This window comes from Cryptomeria japonica, chromosome 1, assembly GCF_030272615.1.
Source record: "Cryptomeria japonica chromosome 1, Sugi_1.0, whole genome shotgun sequence".
NCBI classification, from domain to species: domain Eukaryota; kingdom Viridiplantae; phylum Streptophyta; class Pinopsida; order Cupressales; family Cupressaceae; genus Cryptomeria; species Cryptomeria japonica.
In genome coordinates, this window is record NC_081405.1 from 209,461,906 (window position 1) to 209,487,419 (window position 25,514).

Below are 25,514 nucleotides of genomic sequence, written 5' to 3' on the forward strand. Positions count from 1 at the left end.
ATGAAAAAAACTAACAAACAAAAAGTTATTTTAATAAAATATTTTTTTTCTAATTTTATCAATTTTTTCAATAATTTTGTAATTCATTCTTAAAGTTTTAAAATTTTCTAGAGTATTATTTTCAAATTTTACTCTAAAACGAAGCATCTAAGCATAATTTTGTAGCAGAAATTAAAAAAACAATATTGTCAATTTCAGATCTAAGGTTTTTACCTATAGTTTGCAGGCAAACAGAGAATAGAATTTGACGCTAGAATTTGACGCTTTCCAGGAGGCAACGTTGAGCAATAAGTTCATATGCTGGATTAGAACTTACCTTCTTAAAAGCTTATATTTGATATGCCTCTACACAATTTAGATATAATGTGTAATTTTTTATTTATCAAAGTTAAAAGATTAGAATAAATAATCACATTAAAAACAAAATGTAGAGGAAAAGAAAGAATAAGACTAAAGACAGCAAGACAGTATTAAAAATTGTACAGGAAAGGAAAGGACAGGGAGACAAAATCACAGTATTAATCAGTATATTCAATTCAGAAGGACTACAATATTGCAAAAGAGTATAAGGACAGGGAGACAAAATCACAGTATTAATCAGTATATACAATTCAGAAGACTACAATATTCCAAAAGAGTATACAATCAGTTGAACCAAACCAGTTCATGAAACATAGAAACATAATACATATTAAACTTGAAATTTAAAAGATTTTGAAAATATGTGTTGTTTGAGTATATGTCTAATCTGATAGTACAAACTTTCTTATGGGATATAGTTAGGGGAAGCGTACCAATAGTTGTTATAGCTAACTTTGTGCACTCATAGATCCTAAATGGTACATCAGATTTTGATGATTTTTTTGTTGTTGTCTTTGTATGGGAATTTACTACTTATAGCTATTGTTCTGGCTTCTGAAGGTGTTATGTGAACAAAGGTCAAAAGTGGTCATTTTAAACTGTCCCCTGATACCTGCTTATAGATGCACTGATAACTGTATAACCACCTCAAAAATTGCTAATACTTATAAAGAAATGCAAAGAAATGTTCTAGTGGTCTGTACTATGAGTACCAATAAACTTGCACAACTCTTCCAATAAACAAAGAGTGAACAGTAATTAAAATTTGGAGAGTAATTAATGCTCTTCCCCTATATACGCTTATTATCCTTGTCAAAAGTTTCAAATCTGTCTAATTAAACAAAATAATTGTAAGAAAATCTCTCATTAAAAACGGTTAAAGAAGAAGAAATACAGAGTTTAACAACCACACACAAGCTGAAAACCAAATATATTTTAAAATCCCCAATATAATTAACTGGTTCTTTTACTTGCTTTCCACCCATCACCAGAACGAATTATTCGTTCTTAAAAAATCTGCGTAAGTCGGCATAAAAAGTGCTTAACAAATCTTTTTGACTGAATTTATTTTTAAAGTCTGCACGGCATATTTCTTTCTTCCTTCCTCTGCAACTTTGCTATCTTTATGTATCGTCTAGCTCTTCCTTCCACCAAGGGATGCTCATGGCAAGGATGCTCAAGATAATTCTGGGAATCGAATCCCGCCATTGTAATCTTTATGCTATTCTGAACTACTTGAAGCTAATATGATATAATGCAGAGCTTGCAGTGTTTCTTTATAACCTTATTCGTGTACTCGAAATCCCCCCCAGCAACTTTTTACAGGCCCACCTCCAAACCCCCAAGTCAATGGATCCAACTACCTACACAGGAAAAAGACAACCTCGTGTTAGGTATCAATGTACAAATTTCTTATAATGTGGAGAAAGTGAGAAACTCTATTCTGAATAAAACTCCTTTTGAAAGAAAAGATGGATGAAAGAAATGTAAAGTGTGAAGAAATAAGTGATAAAATTTTTCTTTCAAAGATAATTACGATGGATGTAAGAAATATACAAATTGTGAAGAAGATAAGTGATAGAAGGTACCATCATAATGTACAAAAATAATTCTCTTATAGGAAAGAAAAGAGAAAAGGAACTTCATGTCAAGCAATGCTTCTTCTCAAAATTGACAGGGGAAGAGAAATCATGTAGCCCCCGCTTAAGATGATGCTTCTACTGCTGGTAGATGTTTGACACTAGATGTCGAAGATGATCCATGAATGCTAAACAACATTTTCTTATTTCCTTATTTGTTCAGTCGAAAGACTCCCAACTCCTTATCCTAACCCCCAAATCAGATGGATCCAACTTACCTGCTAAAAGGAAATATACATTTTCTCTCTTTCTCTTACCCTCACATGATGATAAACCATGTGAAAAAATATTCTTTTTCCTTGGTGCTATGAATCATGAGCACAAAATTTACAGGCATGTATGTAGTTGGGGTTATGGAAAGAGGAGAATGAATATGTGACATAATCATTGTGGCTTCCAAATGAATGGGAAAATAATACCATTGTGGAATTGCATGTAGTTGGGGTTATGGAAAGAGAGGTAAAAGAGGAGAATGAGCATGTGACATAATCATTGTTGGAGAAGATGTATTAGGTTGCCAAATAGAAGAGGAAGTTTGGGAGGGAGGATATAGAGATATCCTTAAAATTATAATTCGATGATATTATCATTTGGTCTATATTTCACAATTTCTTTGACGAATGTGAGATCAAGCATTGATTAGGATGAATGAAATTGGACTAGCAATTGTGTGTAGATGATAGGATCATAATAATAGCTGGATCTAGGATACATAATAAGTTAGAACCATAATTGGGTTTGAATCACTAGAAATAAAATTTACATTTGGGTGTAGAAGTTAAATGTTTAGATATAAAAATTAGAGAGAAAGAAAAAGGTATAAAGTAAATTTTATTTTCATGTCAAGAAAATGTAGAAGATGATTTGGAAGAGCTGATTTGAAAAAACAAGCTATTTACAAAAGATATTAGAGGGGACATGAGTTTGAATTTACCTTTTTTCTTTTATCATTCAACTAAGTTAAATATTAAAATTAGTTCAATTTTTTTCTTGATTTTTGGGAAAGAGAGATGAATATGTGGAAAAAGTACATTTAGATTTCATACTTTTATATTCTATTTGATTGATAATGTAGTTGTTCAATTCAATTCAAAATGCTAGAAGCTTCCTAGTCATTGCATGAGGGTATAAGACGAAAAAAGTAGGTTTCCTCTTTCAAGTCAAGAAAATAAGTTGGACAAATTGATTTGGGCATTTAAGTCATTCAAGAACAGAAATTAGAGGGGTACACACGAGTTGGAATCTATTTTTGTTCTTTTATCATTCAACATTAAATAAGAAAGTAGTTCAAATTGAACTTTCATACAAATCAAACTTATGGGCATGGGGTAAAGTGTAAAAGTGAATATTTAGTTTTTTTTTATAAGGACTTTAATATATTGATGAATAAATTGTCTTGGTGTTACTTTGATATTTATAAGGTATAAGTTGATATAAACTAATCTTAATTATAATATTGAGCTAATTTATTTCTGGTTATGCCGAGAGGCATCTACAATGACATCAAAATGTCCGTAAACAAAAATCCATTTTTGAAACAATTTGACATCTGAATATTTGTAATCAAAATGTCTGTAAACTAATTTTAAATTGTAATTTACAAACTACTTTTCCATTTAAAATCTGAATATTTGTTTTCCCTCCCCTTTTCTGAGCACTATAAAAAAGTAATAGTAAAATTTAAATTATAATGCCGCCTATAGATAGGTGCCGTCTAGTCAAGTTTTAAGCGACAAGGAATTATTGCTTTCCTGCTACTTACAAATGTTTTCTATTTCCATCGATGAGAAACGTGCGCCGTTTATTATTAAGTTCTATCATTTGACACCCATAAATTAATATAAAATACCCTTGATAAATTAATATAAATAAGTTCCAATGTTTTTGCTTGTTTTGTTGTGAATTCGCGATCAAGAAAATACAAAGCTGAGCATTTGAATTCTCTTTTCAAATATGATAAATATTAAACTTGTTGTTGCTTTTGGATTAGATTGTGTATTTGTTTGCATCAATGTTCTGATTACGCTTCTTAATCAATAGAAAGCATAAAGATAGAGATGATGGATCACAAAGTGTGATTCGAAATGTTGATGCAAAAAAAAATAAATACATGCAATCTAATCTATTTATTTAAAGGGTTTTACATGAATAACTTCATGGAGGCTCTTGCCATCTTGTATGCTATGGAGAGAGGTTGTACTTTTGGAATGTGTTGAAACGAGTTATTTGTGAATTTGATTCACAAGTGTTGAAGAATGTGTTGAATGAGTAGTGATTGAATGCTACTAATTAGCATTTAGTTGTGGTTAATAGGTAGATTTTAAGCCTAAGTAGGTTATTTGACTCTATTATTTTTTCTTGAATTCTTAGAGTGTGGAATAGAATAGCAGACAACCTGGCCAAATGGGCAAAACAACCATAGGGTGAGTTATCTCACATGTTCAAGAAATTAGTTATGGAGGATAAGGTTGTATATTTAGTTTTTCTTTCTTGGGCTATTGACCATTTTTGTTTTGTAATTTTTTTTGTGATTAATTAATTTTTACCCCTTTTGTGAAAAATAAATACAAATTTTATACTAGATATAATTTTTTTTGAAAATTTTATCATTGGAGACACTCTCTCTTTGTCACACGCACACTACACACACATGAATTCATGAAAATTGGTTCACTATGCAAGAAGTAAAAGGAAATTGAATGATCAAACAACCCAAATCACCATCCTTTCATAATTTTATAAATCAATAACATGATCAATAAAAATAGAACTACTATTTACTATTTTAAAATATGAATGAAATGGAGAATTGTTATTGAATATTTGACTATTAAAATCGATAATGTTTAAATAAAATGTACCTTACTAACACAAAAGGTTTCAATAAAAACTTATTATGCCAAGGTGTATCATACTCACATATTGATGCAAAAACGCCTGTCAATAAAAACTAGGAGCATTTAATTTGACGTATTTGTTATACTTAAATCCCTGGAAAGCATAAAAAATATAACTATTTTAAAATTTTTATTTTATTTATTTTCTCCTTTCATGCACTCAATTAACTAATTTTTAATTATCTAATGCTGCTTATATATTCACCTCCACCTCTCAACTCACCCTTGATAAATCAATTTGTCTATCTCCATCATCCAATTAGTTACTTCATGATTATCTCAGTCTAATATTATTAATTATGGGGGACTAAAAGTGTCCCTACATGAAGTCCACTTTTTTCTCAAGGATAAGAAAAAAATCTAATACTAAATCAATAATATATTAAAACATAATAATATAATCATAATATTAATAATAATTCAATATTAATTACAATAATATAATATCATAATAATTTTAGTATGGAGTACAATATAATACTATAATAAATTGTTTTGTGGAATAATGAACAAATCTGATATCTTCCATGTACTTTACTTATATTCCTCTAAAGATAGATATGCTAGTATTAATCATTATACAACTCCATCTACATAGTTATGTATTATTTTGTCAAATAAATTTACCAAACTTCTATCTCATCTTTACAACTTCTACATATTTATTTTCAAACCTATCAAGATACCCAATAAACATCTGAATACAATTACTAATTCTAGAATGTACCTTACTAACACTAATCTTTTTAATAAAAACCTATATTAATCATTACACAACTCCATCTTCATGATTACATATTATTCCATCAAATAGACTTATCGAACTTCTATATATTTATTTTCAAACCTACCAATTTGATTAAATTATATTAGTGTTTGTTCCTTTACTGTGCAATCCCAATGAACTGCTATTTATTAGTCCCTTCATTTTTAGGTAGAGACTAATGTTTTCAATGTACTCTTTTTCAATTAGTCTATATTGAAAGTCGTGTCATCAAACCAAAAGAAATAGATGCAGTATGGTTTGGAATAGTTTCATTTTTAAATTTTATTTTTTATTTTTATTTATTTTTTTCCTAATTGGTTTTTGTCCATGATTTTTTTAATTTTACATTTGAAAATAAAGGAAAAAGTATTTAACTAATTCATTGATTTTAACTTTCTTGTTATAAAGTATTTAATATTTTGAAATTCTCACTTCTAAAGTAAATGGTATTTTTAAAATTTCTTATCATTTGAGTTACTCAACATGTTTTGTCATACTCTTAGATTTATAAAAATTGCGAGGGATATTCCACTTGCGATAAAGAAAATCATAAGTAACAAAAGTTTGCAATTAGGATGTCACTTCTATGAAGTAATTAATAGATGATGTATTTCAAAATTTTACTTTTTTATAATATATCGTGTACAAATTTTATAATTAATTCAAATATTATTGATAGATTTTGAGATTAATCACAAAAATATTTATATAATTAAATAACATAAATACGAAGTAAACATATATTATAATAAAATAATTAATATGTAAATTTTATTTAATAATATTAAATATACAACAATAAATATAAGATATATATTATAGTTACCAATTTTCCCTCAGGTCAAAATGGCTTATTTAAAATGATTTGTATTTGGATTAAATGTTATGGAGGCTTTCAATTTTGTATAAAGAGGGAAAATTTATTCTTTAGGGAAAAAGCCTTTGAATAATTGTTGAAATGAATAAAGAGAAAGGAAAAATAATGCCCTTTATTTATCCTTGAAAATCTCTAAAAGAGAGAGTCAAATATTCAAATTCTTAAAGTCTCCCACATGAATAGGTCAAAGCTAGTTTCACTCTTTGGCGAGAGAGAGAGAGAGAGAGAGAGAGAGAGAGAGAGAGAGAGAGAGAGAGAGAGAGAGAGAGAGAGAGAGAGGTAAGTTTCACTATGCAGATATTTTTGTCATGTAGCCTCTCTCCACGTGGTATGAGCTAGAACTAGGGTTTTCATAGAGGAAGCTTTAGATGCCTTGTGTAAGAAACCTATGCTTTTTTGGTTGTGACCAATTCCTCAAACAAAAGCTTGGAGGCACGTTTCAAGATATCCTTCAATTTTTAAAGGGTTGAAGTACTTCTTCAGAATATTTTAGTGTGAAACATTCATTCATTGTTAGGAAAAAGGCATAATAAAATGCATGCTCATAACAAGGCATCAAGGTATTCACAACCACATCATGCAAGATTTATACTACACCAATGTGTGCTCATCCCACTTGATTAGGTTTTGACTCATCTCTCCAACTAAATTTATTCTTGCAAAGTGTTTGTATATGAAGGGTTTGCTTTATTTTGTTCTTGAGAGAAGTTCATTGTTTGAAAGATCACAAGTGATGAGGGGGAGGAGTGTATAGCTATGTAAAATCATGAAAAGATGCTATGTATGAACTTTTTTTTTCCTTATCTTTTGTGATTTTCCAATGCCAAAGGAAAGGATTGTCATTGTGAACAAAGGATAACAATCCATCTGTTGCAGGTCCCTTAAGAGTTTTCTCATAATAGTAACAATTTGGAAGTTTTGAATGCTAAAGAGAACCATTTGGCATAGATTACTATCATTTAGAGGTAGGGTATTAGACACTCTCAATAGAGATACCTCAAAGATGATCTCTAGGAAGACAAAGAAACAAAGAGGAGCTTGGAAGCCATTAAAGCCTTTGTCAAAGATGAATAGGGTTTTGAAGCATGTTTCCAGCCAAGGAAGGTCTATCCTAAGCCAATTAACCATGGACATTAAAGAAGAATCATATGATAGTGTTTTTAAGATCAAAAAGCCCAAAAGACACAATGAATAGGATTAATAGTAGAGAAGACCCTATATGAGACTATAGAGGCATCCAAAGAGGTATCAATATTGATAATAGAGATACCGTGCTTTGTTCAAAGAGATAAAGATGCATCCAAAAGTCAAAAGTCACTATGAAACAAAAGAAAAATGACTCAGAGTAGTCTTATTAGGATCTTTAGCATGATGACTTTAAGGGATCTCAAAGTAATGCATTTAAAAGAATAATTACAAGATTAAAAACAAATCCAAAGCTTCATCTCATCAAACAATATACAAAGGATTAATGGCTTCCTTGTCTTAGGGTAGAAAATATTTATTTGGCCATAGCAATCCACATAAATACAAAATATCAAAACATCACGATCATAAGGCATAGAAATGTCAAACATATAGGTGAAAAAGCCTTACCACAAAATAGTGAAGCATCAAAGGTCTCTAGGTAAAAAATATAGAGAAGTAAAACTTTGAAATTGTAAAATTCCTTGTTATAATGCAAGCTACATAAATTATTTCATCAATATGATAGAGAAATCCTCTATATTGAGAAACAAAGGATAGGCTTCAAGTTATGTATGGTCATCATGAAGTTGTGATAATGAATCAAAGAGCTAATGCACATACCTTTTTATATGAGACAATACCTTAAGAGATTCAAAGATAATCAAAGCATAAACAATGCATATATAATGGTTAAAAGGGATTTCAAGTCTTGGCAAGGGTTGTCCACTAAAGCATAGAAACAAAGGTCATAAGGAAAACCTTTAAGAGTAGAGTCAATCATGAATCCACAAGGAGTATAGTGGTTGTAATGAGTAAAATATCAGTAGAAATGCAGTCTATAGACAATACGTTTGGAGAACTATTAGATCTAAATTGGAGTCTTGTGCTTGAAGGAGCACTAAAACATTTACAACATGTCAAAGAAGCAGTCATGAAGAGCCTAAATCACCCAAATGAAACCAATAAAAGAATAGAAGGAACCTCATGATAACATAGTAAATAATGAATATAGATATAATTGATAAAAGGGGAAATCATGGTTAATATAAAATAATTCAGTAGTCATCACAACCCAAGGATAGTCATAGTCTCAAGGCAAAGGTAAAGAACCGTCTTTTCTGTTGAGACATGGACCAGCTAGGACTCGAACCTAGGACCTTCCATACGCTGCTGAAGTGGTCTACCACTGAGCTATTGGCCACTCTTGGACCAGTCCATCATCGGTTTGGATGTGGCTTATTTCCAACACCAACACCCCCCCTTAAGCCACACCTCTTGTGTGCTTGGGGCTCCATGCTTGGACATGGCTCTGATACCATGTTGAGACATGGAGCAGCTAGGACTCAGACCTAGGACCTTCCATATGCTGTTGGAGTGTTCTACCACTGAGCTACTGGTCCCTCTTGGACCAGTCCATTGTCGGTCCAGATGTGGCTTATTCCCAACACCAACATTTTCATGATTAAGATAGTCATATAAATGATAATATTTGGCATACAAAGACAATCTTATTGTGCAATCACAAAGACAGATCATTGTTATAAAGATAGTAATGAATAGAAAAAGCCTCATCAAATGAGAATCCATAAGCAACATCATTTACAAACACAACAAACAAGAGAATAGTGAATGGAGAGGGCATTTATAATGTATTTAAGGTTCTACACACAAAAGATCAAACCTCTTTTACAACTTAAGTATAGTACTATTTCATTCACAACCAAAACATTATGTTATGATAGTGACATATCTTTATCAGTTGAAGAACACATTATGTTATGAAAGTGACATATCTTTATCAGTTGAAGAACATGTAGTGAATAAGGTTTCCAAACAAGATAGTCTTTCCTTCCAATAACCAATGTATAAACAACCAAAATGATTGATAAAAGGGGACAATACAAGGTTTTAAGTAGTAATCATATGCTTATGATAGTCATAACGACATCTATCTTCATGGATATTAACAGTCCTCACTTGCCCTAGCTTGTTTAAGAGATGCAAGCTTCAGTGCTTGAAGCAAAGATAGAGAACTAAGATCAATAAGTCCTTTGGTGCGATCAACTTTGTTAGTGACTATTTGCTTTCCCTTGTCCATAGTGAGTCGTGACAGTGTTTCTATCTGTTGGAACATGTTCAATCTTCTCCACATATATCTCCTTCTCTGCTTCTTCTTCCTTCTCTGTATCTTCATCTTTCTCAGCACCCTCTCCCTTCTTATCTTCAACATCCTTGGTCTCCTTCTCAGATTTAACATTTGTCAATGAAGGAGTTAGATCAACTTCACCGGAGTCATTAACCTTATCATTATCAACAGTGTCATCTAAAACTATATCTTGCTCATTTATTTGCACGTCCAGAGTAGAGGTATCATCCTATACATGTATTGCCAGAGGGGTGTCAACATTTACCAAATTTACTTCATATCCATGCTCTTCCAAAAATTGTTTGAAAATTATTTCTCTCTCTTTAGCCACTTCATCTATTTTACCAAGCATGATCTTGTTAACTCTCTTTTTTCTTTTGAATCTGTCCTTTTCAATCAAGTAAGTAATCTGTCCACTTCACTGTTTGAAATTACAGAACACTAGTTGGCTAATACATACTCTCTTATTCTCTCATCTTCCAAACTAGCCGTATGCCTTCTGGCAACCGAAATTTCATACAAACCCTTTGGAATCATTGATGATAGTTCTATCAGGGCTTTTCTATATACACTCATATACTATACAATTGCTTCCTCTATTGCTCTTTGATCATTTTCATCATAATTTTCATAATATATAGATATATTATTCTGATTTCCTTCATTTACTACTTCATCAACAATCTGACTAAGAGAAAGTGGGGGCACAATAGTATAGGTATCTTCTATTTTTTTTTGGATTTCAGAGCTTAATCAAGCTCAAACTTAGGCTTCCTCCTAAGAAGAGGTCATCCGGATGATTCAACTGCAACTTTAGGCTTCTTGCTTGGCTGAGATTCACTGGATGGTGGATTTCTTACTACCCTAACAGAGGTGGTAGTCATCTTCACTTCCCGCACCGCTTCATTAGATTTTGTCTCTTCCTCAGTAGTGGCTACCACGTAGACTCTGTCAGGATTCCCTATCTTCTTCTTATTTACTCCACTAGATGATTTGGTTTGAGGCTTAGGTGGAGGGACAAGATTTTGTGCATCGGAGGAAGGTCCTAACTTTGTTTTCCTGGGATTTGAAGGAGTAGAGGGTTTATTCTTCTTTAGTTTTACCATGTCCTCCTCCTTCAGGATGTTCTATTCTCTAGGCCTCCGAACAACTTCCTTAGTTATACCTATATCCTCAACAAGTTTCTCTACCTCTTTCCTTACTCTTTTTTGCATACCAAGCTTAGTGAATTGAGAATGCAAGCTTAGACTCTTCTCCTTATAAATGCCAACTATCTCTTCTTTCTCATCCACCGGCTTGCTCAAAATATGTTGAGCATACATGTCAAGGGTGTTAGCATCAACTTCATACCCCATGAGTATGATCCATAATGTTCTAGGTTCTACTGCTTCCATCAAACATAGGTCAATTTCTACCATGAAGCATATGGTGTCCTCATACTTCTTGAAAATCTCCTTAGGTATCCTTTCCCTACTCCGAACCATGCCTTGGAACGATTTAAAATATCCCCATAGAACAACTTTCTGTGCTTGTGAATCACCCAATCCTTTTAAAGCTTCCTTAATCTACACAACCACCAATTTATCATATGCCCATTGAAATTTACCTATACCAGAGATCTCATTCATGAAATAGAAGGCCAAATAGATAATGAAAGTGCCAAACTTAAAGACATGCTTCTTATCTTGCTTAATCTTCTTCAAATTTCTTATTAATTCACTCAACAATACTCCGCACAAGTCATATAACTTGTTCTCCTTCACAATTTGATATGCTACCTAAATTGTAATATTGGAGATTGAGTTAGCTCTACTAGATTGATATATCTTATATCCTGTTACCATGGATGCGAATATCACATCATATTCAATAATATCACTTATTTTCAGGGATCTACTATCATTCTGTGAACCGGTTACCTCTGTAACAGTTGTGTTCTTCACATTTCTGAGATCGGGGACTTCACCGGTAGCATTCAAACAGGTTACTACCTGGGTAGCAGTATTAGTAATTTTGTAAGGTTTGTCTTGCCATATTAATTCATGTAATCTTCTTAGAATATACCTAACCCATTTACGTTCATCGAAAACCAAAAAATGCACAAACTGAATGAAACACTTATCCTACAAAGATTTGAAATGGGGTTTAAGGTTGCTCATACCATCAATCATTTGCTTGGTGTAAAGTGACAACATTTTGGTATTTCCAAGCTCCTCAATATTGCAGTTAATGTATGCCCTAAATTATTTGACATACAATATCCCGTACGGAACAATTGAGAATGCACCAGTCAGATTGTCTTCCATTGATTTATATGGGTACATCTTGAATTGAGGCCTTTCCATATTGGTTATCCTGACAACAAGTGGAGTCGCTACACCAAAAGAAGAAGATGCCATTATCAAAATCTAGGTCATGAACAGATAGCTTCAAGCTCATAAAATACCTTTTTGACTTCAAATGGATGCACAAAATCTCACCAAGTCTTCACAAGCTCAGTTTTTGTTGCACAAACTTCTTCGTCAGACTCTTCTACTCTTCGCTTCGGTCACAATGTGAAAAGTGAATGTTTACGTGTCTTTTTTATGTTTCAAATACCTAACTTTAAGGTGTAATAAATTCTCAACCCTAAAGTCCTTCTAGATACCCTAAAAATCATGAACATTCCACCGGAGCATCAAATCAACATGGAATCTTCTGAATATCTCTCTGGATTATCTACACAATCATCTACAAACATCTGCAACCAATTGTAGCCGGTTACAGATCTCAAAAAGTGGGTTTTGAGGATTTGCATGAAAAGCTTCCCCCTAAGGCGAAATGCCTTAGTTATCGGATGAAGATCCAACATGGGAATCAGGTGTGGATCCATTATCTACATTTGAATCTTCCTTCTTAACCCACATCTTCTTGTGCTGCTCTCTGATCTCTTCAACCTTCTCTTTACCTTTATTATCTATTTTGTTCTTGTCCGTCAGAGCATTCTTTCTCACGTTCTTTATTCTACAATATTTTGCTATATGATCGGATTTGTTGCAAGCATAGCAAACAATGTTGTTTCTCTGATTAGGCCTGGAATTTCCTTGAATTCCTTTTGCTCTGCAATGGTTAGAAATATGTCCAAATATTCCACAATCATAGCATCTTACATTTCTCCTATTTACCATATTCTACATTCAATTGACTTATGACCATATTTATTGTAATTGAAACATTGACTGGAGAATGATGTAGTATTCTGATTAGCTCTATTTCTGTATTGACTTGCCATATGACCAAATTTATTGCAAACAAAACATCTACCATGGTAATTGGGGGAAAGAAAGAATGAGAGAGAGAGAGTTTGGGGTAATTAATAGATAGGAGGAGAGGGAGAGTGGTATGTATCAACAAAGAGAGAGAGGGAGATCTATGTGGAGAGAGGTTAAGAGAAGGACATAGAGAGAGGGTAATTAGGGAGAGGGTGAGAGGGGAGAGAGAAGTGTAAATAGAGAGAGAGTAATTAGGGGGTTTTCTCCCCATCTCTCCCCTCTCTTCCTTTTTTGATACTTCCCCCTCACCCCATCTCTCTCTCTCTCTCTCTCTCTCTCTGTCTCCCTTTGTTGATACTTCCCTATCCCCCCTCTCCCTCTCCCCCTAATTACCCTCTTTAGACCTCTCTCTTTTAACCTCTCTACCCATCTCTCACTCTCTCCCATTGTTGATACTTGCCCCTCTCCTCCTACTCACTAATTACCACCAACTCTCTTTTTCATTGTCTCTTTCCCCAATTACCCTCTCTAGCTCACACCTCTCTCCCCCTCTCACTTTACCCCAATTCTCTCTCATTCTCTCTTCCCCCAAATTGTACCCTCTCTCTCTAAAACCTCTCTCCCCCTCTCCCTTTTTTGATACTTCCCTATCCCCCTATCCCCCTTCCCCTTAGTTACCCTCTCTAGGTCTCTCCCTACTACAAATCTCTCTACCTTATATAGGCCTCTCTCTCTCTCTCTCTCTCTCTCTCTCTCTCTCTCTCTCTCTCTCTCTCTCTCTCTCTCTCTCTCTCTCTCTCTCTCTCTCTATACTTACCTCTCCCCCTAATTACCCTTTCTATATCTATCTCTTTACTTCTCTCTCCATCTTCCCTTCTCTCCCTTTGTTGATACTTTCACCTCTCCCCATCTCCTCCTACCCACTAACTACCCCAACTCTCTCTCTCTCTCTCTCTCTCTCTCTCTCCTCCCACAATTACCCTCTCTCTATAACCCCTCTCTCCCTCTCTATTTGTTTATACTTACCTCTCCCCCCAATTATCCTCTCTCTCTACCTCTCTCCCACTCTCCCTTTGTTGACACTTCTCTCTCCCCCCTCTACCCCCATAATTACTCTCTCTCTCTCTCTCTCTCTTCTTACCTCTATCTCTTATTGTCTTTCCCCTAATTAATCTCTCTCTAACCTCTCTCCCACTCTCCCTTTGTTGGCACTTCTTTCTCCCCCCTCTACCCCCCCTAATTACTCTCCCTCCTTCCCTATTTCATTATTACCCTCTCTCCCATCTCCCCCTCCCCCTAATTAATCTCTATCTATCTCTTCACCTCTCTCCCCATCTCTCCTTCTCTCCCTTTGTTGATGCTTGTCCCTATCCCCTCTTGTCTTACCCTCTAATTACTACCAACTCTCTCTCTCTCTCTCTCTCTCTCTCACACACACACACACACACACACACACACACACACACGCACACACACACACACACACACACACACACACACACACACACACACACACACACATTCTCTCTTCCCTCTAATTACCCTCTCTTTGTCGAACCTCTCTTCACCTATCCTTTTGTTGATACTTTCCTCTTCCCCTTGTACCCTCTTCTTAATTACCCTTTCTTTCTTTGTCTCTCACCATCTCTCTTCACCTCTCTTACCATCTTTCCATCTCTCTCTCTCTCTCTCTCTCTCTCTCTCTCTCTCTCTCTCTCTCTCTCTCTCTCTCTCTCTCTCTCTCTCTCTCTCTCTTTGTACCCTCTTCTTAATTACCCTCTGTTTCTTTGTCTCTCACCATCTCTCTTCACCTCTCTTACCATCTCTCTCTCTCTCTCTCTCTCTCTCTCTCTCTCTCTCTCTCTCTCTCTCTCTCTCTCTCTCTCTCTCTCTCTCTCTCTCTCTCTCTCTCTCTCTCTCTCTCTCTCTCTCTCTCTCTCTCTCTCTCTCTCTCTCTCTAACTACCTCTCCTCCCCAATTACCCTCTATCTCTCACTCCCCCTTTCCTAGAAACAAAAGTTATAGGGGAAAGATACTCCACTCATATCATCAAAAATATAACTAACACAAAAACATTTAAATTAGAAAGATAATCAAGCTCCATTACCAATATGGAGAGAGATATATATAGATAAAAATAGAGATAGAGAGGTATATGGAGATAGAGAGGGAGATACAAATAAATAGAGAGGAGAAAGATAAATAGAGGTAAATATATAGAAAGGGAGAGATAGCGATGATTAAAGATAAAGATAGAAAAAATGAGAGACATATGGGTGAATAGAGATGAAGATATAAAGAGTGGAAGAGATAGAAGGAGAAATAAAGAGAGATAGACATACCTAGAAAAGAAATAGAGACACAAATATAGATATAGATATTAAGGTCTATAAAGAGAGAGGGAGAAAGACTGAAACACTAGGATGGATAGAAAGAGGGAAACATATCTAGAGATATAAAAGGAGAGAGGAAGATAGAGATAGAAATGAAGAAAAAGGAGAGATAGAAATGAAGAATATGGATAGATAGAAAGATGTAGATAGTGCAATAGAGTGATAGAGAGAAATGGAGATTATAGATATGGATAGATAGAGAGGGAGAGAGAAAGAGGGAGAGATAGAGAGATTTATGGGGGGTATAGAAAATGATGGAGGGAGAGAGCCATATATATATAGAGAGGGAGTAAATAAAGAGATAAAGGTATAGAAAGGGAGAGATACATAAAGAGGGTGATAGAGGAAGAGAAGGAGATGTAAATTAATCATGCCTAGAGGAAGAGAAGGAGATGTAAATTAATCATGCATAGAGGAACATATATATTGATAGAGGGAGATATAGAAATAGAGATGGATAGGGAAAGAGATAGAGATGTGAAGATGGAGGTAGGGATTGATATGGATAGATAGTGATAGAGAGGGTAGGTAAATAGAGGGAGAGATGGAGTGAATAAGAGAGATTTAGAGACAATGAGATATAAATATACAGGAAGGCATATCTATAGGGAGATAGAGATAGAGGGGCCAAGAGTGGGAGAGAGAGGAGGTGATAGAAACAAGTAATAAATAGATATATGTAGAGGAAGGTAGAGGGGGCATACAAATAGAGAGATGAGAGGTTGCTAGAGAGAAACAGAGATAGGAAGTGGCACTGATATAGTGGGAGAGGGAGAGATAGGAATAGAAAGAGGGAGATATATGTAGAGATAGATGTAACTTGGGAAAGATCTATATGGGATGTGAAAAGGAATGAGATAAGTAAAGAAGGAAGAGATAGATGAAAGATTTATATAGAAGTGGAGTAAGGGAAAGAGAGACAGATGGATTTGAATGGGAGATATAAGGAGACGTGGATAGAGTGAGATATACCTAAGTAAATATAGAGAAGGATAGAGAGGTATAGAAGGGAATTTTATCCTATGTCAACATTGGAAAAGGTGTGCATATGATCAAGGACAAAGAGGAAACCTTATATCATGATTTATGTAAACTTTTTAGTCTATTAGTATGTAATTTTTTTTTTCAATATTTACTACTTTTTAGATGTTTTAATTCTTTTGGGAGCAAAAAAATGAAAATAAAAGACTTTGTATGCAAAAATTATGAGTATTTAAAGTTTTAAAAACGATGGATTAACTTCAAATGGTTATAATTGATTTTTGGTATAAACCCCAATAAAATTACCTTATCTCTTTGATAGGTCTCTGAATCACCTTTCCAACACTTGCAAAAGATCAAAATTTTGATAAGAAATGCAAATGTTATGCCCATTTTACTAACGCATGTTTCTTAGGCTAAGGAAAATAGGATATCCATTTTAGAAAACATGACATCATAAAAATGATGTCAGAAAATGGACATCACTTAATAATGGATATGCGTTATTAAAAAATATGCATTCTGGTTTGGTATTAACAAGCCAAATTCAAAATTTTCTCGACCCAAGCAAAAAGTCAAGGAGGAATTTGGCATGTTTGGCAAAGTTTAAAATGCATTTTTTTTCCATTGCCACTTTTTAGATCCTCATGATCATGCACACACCCATCCACTATAAATATGATGAGTGGGATGAATAGGAGCATGACTAGTAGGGTTTTCAAAGACAACAATTCTATTAGAGAGGAGGCCAATGAAGATGATGAAGTAGATGGTTTTGGTGTTGTTCTATTCTTTCCACCATATATCTAGCTACAAATGGTGTTTTTTTTTTTTGGTTTTGGTTGGCTCTGGATGCGATGGGCTTTCCCCTCACACGGTTGGGTCTCTTGGTCTATGAAGGGGATGGTTCCTTTGGGTGTGGTATGTTGGAGATTTGGTTTTCAATATTTTTTATGTTGCTTATCTCGCTACCTTTTGCATCTCATTTTCCTTCTAGTTTTAGGGTTATTTGTCTACCATTTCCATTCATGGATGAGAGTGAACTTAGCCCCTATTTTATTTGCATGATTATTGTTGTATGATATTTTGTATAGTGAGGGTTTGGTTCTTCTGGATGGGTCTCCTGCTAAAATCTGTTCCTACTTCAATTGTTCTTTGGGAGACTAAGGTTGTTGTTGGGGGGGGTTGTGCTCTTTCTTTCTTTGGTTGGAGTTGGTGTTGTTCCTATTTTGGCTATTGGTGTTTGGTCCTCTTTGGATTTGTGTAGTAGGTTGGTTGTGGTGTGTATTGTTTGTACTAGTCTCTTAGTCCTCTTTGGTGCCTAGAGTTCCTTTTTTGCTGCAACTGCTAGAGAGGGAATTTATCTGCTAGCTTTGAGAAGTTCTCGCTTGTTTGGGAATGTGGTCATGTTGTTATGGTGTTCTTATGCTCATTTCCTTTAATACCCTATTTTTTTTTTTTTGTTTCTTGTAGTTTTTGACAACTTCCTCCTCCCCCCTATGCCATGTTTAGAAGATTTGTTGTTGGTTGGGTTTCTGTGGTCCTAGCATTTTGGCTAGTTTCGAGTGTTATTGTTTAGTTAGGGTTTTTTGCTTTCATGTTCTTTTATTTTACTCTTTTGGCTCCTATTGAGGTATATTTTTGCGTGAGTAAAGATTATCTTGTAACCCTATTCCTATGGAGGGTTGCCTTAATGTATATTGTTTTTGCTAAGATTTGCAATAGCTTTAAGGAAGCTTTTATTGCCCTTTCTCTTGACTACCTAATTTTATCAAATAGAGGTGGGGAATGCTTTGGTGTTTTGGGTTTATTTGTTGTTCTACATCTTTGGTATTATTCTAATTCTCCTATTGAGGTGGAGGTGTCCCCTATGGAGGTGGAGATTGTTTTGGTTGGAGGAGATGAACAATGCTTCAATAATGCTATTACTACTCTTAAGGGTGATCTTGATTAGCCATTGTTTTGCTAGAAGGGGATGCTATTGCCCTTCTTTTTAGTTATTTTTCTTTCTCTCCTATTGAGGTAGAGATTAGGATGGTATTGAGAGAATATCACGATTATACTTGAAGGTTATGGGAGCTTTGTCAAATCCCAGTGTTAAGGTTATGAAAGCCTTGCAAAACCCTTTAATAATGAGTCTCTGATTGGTCTTGTTTGATGGATTTGGCATTTTGTTGTATCATCTAGCTCTCTGACTTAGTTTTTGTTGATTGGCTGATGATTGACATTTATTAGTCTATATGGATCCCTTGTGCAACGTTCTTCTTAGTGGGTTATAGAGCCCCACAAGTTTTATTTGTATAGGGTTTTGGGTCCCTTAAAACCTGTTTTACCCTTAATGATTATTTGTCTTATGCAAGGAGCGCTACATGGACTCTATGTGAAATATAGGATAGGAGTCTCTTTATTGTTAGAAATGGGAGTAGAATATGTTTTTTGTTCTTCTAATAGTTGACGCCTAAAGGCAATGCCATATAACTATCACAAGATTGTGATATTAGTAGGATAAAAGAATTATATTTAAAACTAATTGTTGTAGATTTGTTCTATGTTAATCTATGATGTAAGAAACATGTATCTATGTGTTCCATTATGGTGGATTAGGTAGGATTCAATCAATGGATTGGCTTAGACTCTCAACTATGAGCCAAAGTTAGGTCTCTACTTCATTAAAATACGTAGCTAGGTTTACAATCTTTGTCTTAAGAGAAAGTTATGTTTTTTATTTTTTGGAATTGAATTGTGTGGCTATGTTAAATTTTCACATCAAGTAGTGGTTTATAAGAACTCATATTTTATGATTTTGTATGGTCCACTTAAATCTTATTGCACAATATTAGCCAGCTATTTTTCATGTGTAGAAGTGGGTCGTGTAATATGGTTTTTGATTACGTGAAAAATAGGTTTTGAATTGGCCCTGAAACCCTTTACAACATATTAGAAAAGAGATAAAACAAGATAGGCCCAGCTAGAAAGAACATAACATCAAACACAAACAGCTGGTAGAAACTAAAAGCAAGCAATAAAATCAATAGTAACAGAAGGACATCATAGTGACACCAAAGGGACAACCAATAGCATAGGACAACATAACTAAGAGAAATTTTTAAGAAGCTCCACAACCTCTTTCTCCAGCTGAACAATAGAGGCAACATCACACTTGAGATCATCTAGTTCCTTAGCTTGTTGAGCCATCTCCTTCGTATTCACTCGGGTTCTTTTGCCATGTCCAACAACCACATCAACAGGGATCAAGTCCTTGTCCTTAGAAATATCTAGCGTATTCTTTTCTAGTTGGATTTGTTCTAGTTTACTAATCAACACTATGAAATTATCATCTAAAGCTTTCGAAATCTTGTGACTTTGTTCTCCAATCTTGTTGGTTACATGTTTTCAGAATTGTGTCGTGTAATATTGTTGGTTACATGTTTAGTTCTACATTCCACCAAATTTTTAAAACAATGGGATGTAGGGATGATGGGGTGAATTTTTGGATGGGATTTTTTGAGGCTATTTTTGAGGATAACAAAGTGGATGACTATATATATTAAAAGTATGGGAAAACTAATATTCATATGATAACATTGATATTTAAGTGTTCGACATATTCATATATACATATAAGAACTTATGTTTTATGATTATGTATGGTCTACTTAATGTGTATCACATCATATTAGCTAATTTATTTTCTTGTGGACTAGTGGTTCACTTAATATTGTTGGCTACATGTTTAGTTCTACATTCCACCAAGTTTTTGGGACAAAAGGATGTAAAAATGTTTGGGTGCATTTTGGGATGGGATTTTTTGAGGCTATTTTTGGTGTTAAAATGGAGACGACTATATATATATATATATATACATATATAATATAATATAATATAATATATATATGGAAATTTCAAATATTCATATGATAACTTCAAAATATGCTTATCATTTTCATATATACTAATAGAATCCTTAAAGCACAATCATAGAGTTAACACGAGAGTTGACCATGAGAGCTGAACATATTACATGGATAATTATTGGAATGGAAACATAGAATTTAAGGAGAAAGTTAAGAATTTGATCATAGAATTTAAATGCTTCATCATTTAAGGAACAAGTAAAAAATTCTATCATAGAATTTAAGTTCTTGTTGGAATGGAAAAAACATGCAACAACTCAATAATTAAACAAGTGAAGAGCACAAAATAATATAATACAACACATGACAGAAGATGTACCACAAAGAAACTCCACATGGGAAACTCCAACACATAAAGAGGGTTTAGTCTCCTTGTGTCAATTTGGATCAACACAAATGCTCTCACAAAACCTTCAAGAAACCATGTGACTACCACATCTTGGTACCATGAGCAAAAATATTTCTTGATATTGATTTAGTAAACCAAAAGATAGAGGGTTTTTCAATTAGTCCAAAAATTAAAAAGTGTTATTTTTTTTTATAAAAATAGAATATAAATACCATTTCTTAAATTACTGCGAAATAAATGAAAAATACATGTTTTACTTTTTTTATTTTTAAAATTTTTTGAGTACTTGGAAGATTGGGGATGGTTGGTTGTGTGTATAACACATGGGGGATGTCTCAGATGTCTCAACCTCAAAGTGTCTGAGATGTTTATGGCTTTCCTTATTCCATCCCTTGTTGCCCCACTGTTTCAAAAGATAAGATTATTGTTTTCCATGCTGATCTGTATTATCTAACCATTTGGCCTTCCCTAGAGGTGTTCATGTGTTTTTGGGATAATTGGTTAGCTTCATAATTTTTTCTCCACAAAATTAAGCTTGTCAGTATATTTTCTAGTCATAATAAACAAAGAGATTAGTAGTTGAAAAAAAAAGTGAATGAAAATTTCAGTCCATTTGTATTTTGTAATATCTTTTACAAGTATTTAAGAAATTTTTAAGAAATTTTGAGTCAATTTATATTTGTTTGGAATTCAATTTTTTTTTATAAAATTCTCTTTTTTCTGAAAACTAATATAATATGAATTGATAAAAGATTGATTCCAAAGTTAGCAATTCTAATAAAACCTGATCATTGCCTACCAAGCTGATTTGGCATATGCTTACCATTTGACAAGCATGTCGTTTTCTAGGCGATTGTCTATTTTTATATTCCTCCTCTATAAAATAAAACCTAGGAGTTATTTAGGTTTTTGCCAAATATATGATGAACAAATGAGTTTGCCAGTTGGAAAAAATTGAGTGATTGTTTAATTCCATGCGAGGTGAAGTAAAATTGTATGGGACAAGTTTCCATTAAGAAATTGTTTTAAGCGCTATTTTCTGAAGCAGTTTGTGTAATTTATCATCAAGATATGATGAGCTAGATTTCTCATGTTACTCTTGCCTAAAAGAGAGTGCTAATTTTTTATAACCTTAAATTGTCTGCAACCGATGTGATTTCTGTTTACCTGTTCAAGTTCTCAGATTGGTGTTGCAAGTTCTAAGTATTTGTAAGTATATTTGAATTTTTTAAGCATGATTTTTTAATGGATATTTGAATTTTTTTTCCAGCTGACTCTAAGAGAACGTTTGTTCATTTATATACTGCATATATTACAACTAATTTAAAATTAAAATATCTTTAGTCTTACCTTTTAAGGAGGGTACAGGGATATATTTAAAAAATATAATAAAACGAATTAACTTTTATGAAACGTTTGAGGTTCTCATAGTGTAAAGGAAACATCCCTCTATTTGGTATCATCTTATAGTTTTGTCTTATGTTGAGTTTATAAAAATATTTGTAATTTGATTTTATATTCATATATAAAAAATCAACTTGAATATATTTACACATAGAGAAGAATTTATTATTACAGGAACTATCACCATGAAAGTTATCATATTTGATCACACTCTTCCTAACACAAATGAATCACCTAGAATTCAAAATAGATTTTTATTTTTTTGGAAAAAGGGGTAAAGATTTATTCAGAAATCACAGAAATACAAAGTTCAGGCCTTAGGCCCACCAAGACAACAAAAAAAACTAAAAGGATCTTAAAAAAACCACCAGCACCACCACTACAAAGTCTAGTGACCATAGCATTAGATCCGATCGTCAGATTTCCAATGATAATACCTTTTCAGAAAGCCCTCAAAAAGATGACATGGTCTAAAGTAAGGTCAAAGGCCAACTATGTTGGAATTACACCAAAAACCAGTCTCACTTGGAGCCTCGAAGGGCCTCAAAACTGACAATGAAAAGGAAACAAACATAAAAGGGAAATTGATCTACACACTGGGTGCTCTTGCATCATCCTGTCTTCTAGCATTAACCTGTCTATAAGTTTCAAGATAATTAGGAGGTAGACCATCCCTTCCACTAAAATCTCAACCATCAACATGCTCTGAAGCCCACTTGGACAAACAATCAACCACTTTATTCCACTCCCTAGCAATATGACAAAAGGAGACAAATTCCAATGTTTTACACAGTTGTAAAATCTGCCTGACCATAGAAGCTAATTGCCAACTCACATCATTCAAATTTTGTTTTTTCAACATGTCCACAACAATATGAGAATCCAACTCACAAGTAATCTTCCTCCATCCTAAAGAACAACCTCTCTCAACAACAATCTTAATAGCTAGGGCCTCCATAAGATTGTTAGAGTGTTGTCCAATATAAATAGAGAAGAAAAAAACTGCACAACCATCATCACCTCTACCTATAGCTTCAATACCTGCATGTCCAGGATTCCCATGGGAAGAGCCATCTGTATTAATTTTTAAGATTCCCATAGGAGGGGGAATCCACCTTCCATCTCTACTTACCCGCTGCTTCGCATGTTGAGATGTATTTCCAACAACATAGTCTATTTTAATATTTTTCAATTGCAGATTCCTTACATTAGCATAATCACCTAGATCAACATTTTCAGAAAAAAATTGCACTTAGCTGAGATTGTCTCCTGAAGCCTATTAACTATCTTCTGCCACAACTGAGGAATCCCTACATGTGAATAAAAAAAGACCCTTTGATTCCTTTCCAGCCACAGATTCCAGATAATAAGGTTTGGCCCAATAGCCCAGGCCACTTGAAGAAAAGAGGTCTTCACTGGGGGTCTGCCAAAGCTATCCCAAAAGTCAATTAAGGAGGTAGCATGAAAACAAACATGTTTCCAAGCCTCCCACCACTTGTGCCAAATCTCCCTAGAGAAAGGGCATAGAAAGAAACAAGTGGGAGCATTCTTCCTCATTATGCATACAAAGATAATAGATAGATGATCCCTGGAAGCCTCCTTACGAAGATTCTCCCACACAAGGCATTTCCTCTGAGCAACCAACCATAAGAAAAAAATACATTTCGGCCAAGAGAAGCTATTCCAAACCTTCTTCCACTAGGGAACATCCGTTAGGCCATGCAATTGCCTATCAAGCTGAGCATAACCTCAAGCAACATAAAACTTGCCTTTTGGGTTAGGACCCTAAGCCAAAATATCTCTCCTTGAGGGAACTAAATAACCTACCCTCTAAGATATTAACCAACACCACATGATCTTCATCTAAGCCACCCAAGGGCCATATAGAATTCATGTATATGTTTGAAACTTGTAGCCTATCAATATATTTTTAAATACTACTAACTTGAGACAAAGCCTAAAATTCACGCAATAGATAATTTCATTATGAATAGGTTTATTTATCTCATTGCTCATAAGATAGAGCCAAAAATATTGTAGAGGTTAATTTGTTGGAGCTATTAAGTGAGCTACAATTATGAATTAGATTTACAAGTCTTATGCGAGATATAGTAAAAAGGATTATCATAATTCCTATCCATAGAAGACTATCTATGGCATCTGTATAATTTTGAGGAAGATAAGTTTTATTATTCTTAATGATGCTCTGCAAAAAGGATTAGAAAATCTGTTTGGTGGCAACACACACAAGAGCACAAGAAACAAACGTTAGTGTTAGCAACAAAAGATTATCCTAAACAGGCATATCAAGAGAGATATTAAGCATGAAATAGAAAGCATATAAACATAAAATGAAATAGCTAATCAAGATGCTCATAGTTGCTCCTCCCTTGTTCCTCTCCTCTCCAAGTCCCAAATGAGTGTAGCTCTCAGCAGCTTTTTGCACTATGGATGCTTATGGAGGATTGAGATTTAATACTAAGCTTCAAATATGAAATGAAAAGCTAAATACTATGCTAGAGTAGATAGTGATGCTATGAAAAAGCTCTATGCTAATGCCAGTATAACAACAATACTCTAAAATGCTTCTCTTTGCTTGAGGAGAAGGGTTCTATTTATAGAAGAAATAGGGAAATCAAGGGTTAAGATTGAGCAATCTTAACAAGGGTTAGGATTGAAAGTTGGGGATCCATGTGCACAATTGGCACCAATAAAATGGTGACAAGTTTCAACATAGGATTGGGTTGAGAGAAGAGGTTGGAGGCATTAAAGGCCTGAGAAGACCACATGGTTATCTAGAAGGCAAGGGTCAAGTCTAAATTAAGATTACCCACTGGATTAAGAGTTAATCCAAGGATAAACCTTTGTGCAAATGTTTAAGAGATAATCATGGTCAAAGCATTAATGGCCTGATGAGACCTTTGGGTTGGGTAGAGGTTGAGTCAAAACAAATGTTTTAACCATGTGGGAGGGTTTGAGGTAACCATTAATGGTTATTGGAGACTTTGGGGATTAAGTGGTTGAAGGTTGAAAGCCTTCAATGGTTATCAAAGACTTTGAGCCATTTAGTGGTTGAAGGTTGGAAGCTTTCAAAGGTTATCCAAGACTTTTAGGCTTTGAGAAGTGACTCCATTTTGCTTAGGAATGTGACAATAATTAGGGGATGGATTAAGCTAATTAGGAAGGGGTTAGAAGAATCTAGAAGGGGATTAGATTTTGCAAGTGGATTTGGTGGGTGAGGGAAAATAGGATTTTATTAAAATAAAAATTCATTTATTTCAATAAATGTGTGCAAGTTGTATTTGGATAAATATTCAAATAAATATTAATTTATTTAAATGAGAAAAA